The sequence below is a fragment of the Mandrillus leucophaeus genome, unplaced genomic scaffold (genome assembly GCF_000951045.1).
Source record: "Mandrillus leucophaeus isolate KB7577 unplaced genomic scaffold, Mleu.le_1.0 Scaffold110, whole genome shotgun sequence".
Classification (NCBI taxonomy): Eukaryota; Metazoa; Chordata; class Mammalia; order Primates; family Cercopithecidae; genus Mandrillus; species Mandrillus leucophaeus.
This window is the reverse complement of record NW_012099210.1, coordinates 1,109,976-1,112,664: the sequence shown is the minus strand read 5'-3', so window position 1 is coordinate 1,112,664 and position 2,689 is coordinate 1,109,976.

Sequence of the window (2,689 nt, the reverse complement as noted above, 5' to 3'; positions counted from 1 at the left end):
AGGGCGCCTGTAGTCCCAGCTACTCGAGAGGCTGAGACAAGAGAATGGTGTGAACCTGGGAGGCGGAGCTTGCAGTGAGCTAAGCCGAGATCACACCATTGCACTCCAGCCTGGGCGACAAACAGAGACTCCGTCTCAAAAAAAAAAAATAAATTAAATAAATAAATAAATAAATAAATACATAAATAAATCAGGCTGCAAAACATCTTTCTGTAAATCTTTTTTTGTGAACCTATGTTTTTATTTCTTTTTGGTAAATACCTAAGGGTGGTATTTCTGGATCATACAAGGTAAATGTATTAAATGTATGTTTAACTTTTAAGAGGGCGGGCATAGTGACTCACGCCTGTAATCTCAGCACTTTGGGAGGCCAAGGTAGGAGCACTGCTTGAGCCCAGGAATTCAAGACCGACCTGGGGAACATGGCAAGACTGCATCTCTACAGAAAATTCAAAAATTATCTGGGTATAGGGGCATGTGCCTGTAGTTGCAGCTACTAGGGAGGCTAAAGCAAGAGGATCTCTTGAGCCTAAGAGTTTGAGGCTGCAGTGAGCTATGCTCACACGACTGTACTCCAGCCTAGGCAACAGAGTGAGACAAAAATTTTATAAGAAACTGTTGAACAGTTCTCTAATATAGTTAGACCATTTTACATTCCCACTATGATTAAGAATACCAAATGCTATACACCCTCCCTAACATTAGGTGTTGGCCGTCTTTTTTATGTTACCTATTCTAGTGAATGTGAAATGGTCTCGAATTATGGCTATAATTTGCATTTTCCCCGATATCTAACGATGTGAACCACCTTTTTCAAGGTTACTAGCCATTCATATATCTTCTTTAGTGCAGTGCCTTTTCAAGTTTTTAATTGGATTGTTTGTCTTTTTATGGTAGATTTGTAGAAATCCTTTATGTATTCCAGATCCAAATACTTTGTCAGATATATAAGCTATGAACATTTTCCAAGCTGGAACCTGTCTATTCAGTTTCTTAAAGATAGCATATTTTGGTAAGCAGAAATGTTTAATTTTGATAATGTCCAATTTCTCAATTTTTTTGTTTATGATTTGTGCTTTTTGTGTCATGTGCAAAAAAGTTTTGCCTACTCTGAGGTCACAATGATACGTTTCCATGTCTTCTTCTAGAAGATTTACAGTTCTGAGTTTATATTTGGGTTTATAACTCAATTCAAATTAAATTTTTAGTATAGAAATAGGCATAACATTTCATTTTTTTCCTACAGAGACTGCTTCTTAGTACTACATTTGCCCGTAGTTTGGGAAATAGTAGTATCCAGTGTATTTGAAATATAATTTAAACACCTTAGTTTACATGCAAGTTGTACATGCCCACGCTATGCTGATTTTATTTTCTGCTGCATTCAATATTCTAGTAGAACTAGCCATCCCAATACTGAGAAGTATTACAAGGATAGATCATTTAAAGTGCACATCCTACAGCAGCTAGAGACTTTGCGTTATATAAATATTTCACTTTGATTTTTTTAAAGCAGGAGCTCAGATATAAAAAGACTCTTAGGTTCTAATTTTAGTGAAAGTCTTAAAATTTGACTCATAAGTACAACTATTTAGAATGAAATGTTTCTAAGTGTAAAATATCCATGACTTGTTCCTGTACTTGCAATGGAATAGAGAGGCAACAGGAGGCCCAACTCAGGCAGCAGAAGGCAGGAAGGAACAACTGCCTGTTAGAAAGGGCACTAAGGGAACTCATGGGCAGTTTCTTTCTTTTTTTCTCTTTCTTGTTTCTTTTTAAACCCTGCCTGCCAAATAAAAATGACCTTGAGGCCGGGCGTGGTGGCTCACGCCTGTAATCTCAGCACTTTGGGAGGCAGAGGTGGGTGGATCACTTGAGGTCAGGAGTTCAAGACTAGCCTGGCCAACATGGTTAAATCCCACCTTAACTAAAAATAGAAAAACTAGCCAGGCATGTTGGTAGGCTCCTCTAATCCCAACTACTTGGGAGGCTGAGGCAGAAGAATTGCTTGAACCCAGGAGGCGGAGGTTGCAGTGAGCCGAGATTGCATCACTGCACTCCAGCCTGGGTGACACAGTGAGATCTTGTCTTAAAAACAAACAAACAAACAAACAAACAAACAAAAACCCTTGACTTATGCAGAAAGAGAACACAGCTCCACAGCTCCTCCTCTGGACTTAGAAGGAGCCCAGAAGAACTGAAGACAGCCTCATAGTATAATGACAATCATGAAAGATTTGAGAATCAGTTAAGCATGTGATATAGTTTGAGTATTTGTCCCCACCCAAATCTCATGCTGAAATGTGATCTCCAATATTGGAGGTGCAGCCTGATGGGAGGTGTTTGGATCGTGGGGGTGGATCCCTCATGAATAGCCTGGGCCATCTCCTGGTGATGTGTGAGCTCTTGCTCTGAGTTCACACTGAGATCTGGTCATTTAACAGTGTGTGGCACCTCCCCCAACCCCCTCTCTCTCTCTCTGGTTCCTGCTTTCGCCAGGTGAAGTGCCTGCTCCCACTTTGCCTTCTGCCACGAGTCAAAGCCTCCCCAGAAGCTAAGCAGATGCCGGTGCCATGCTTCCTGTACAGCCTGCAGAACTGTGAGTCAATCAAACCTCCTTTCTGCATAAATTACCCAGCCTCAGATATTTCTTTATAGCAATGCAAGAATGGCCTAGTGTGCTTTCTGT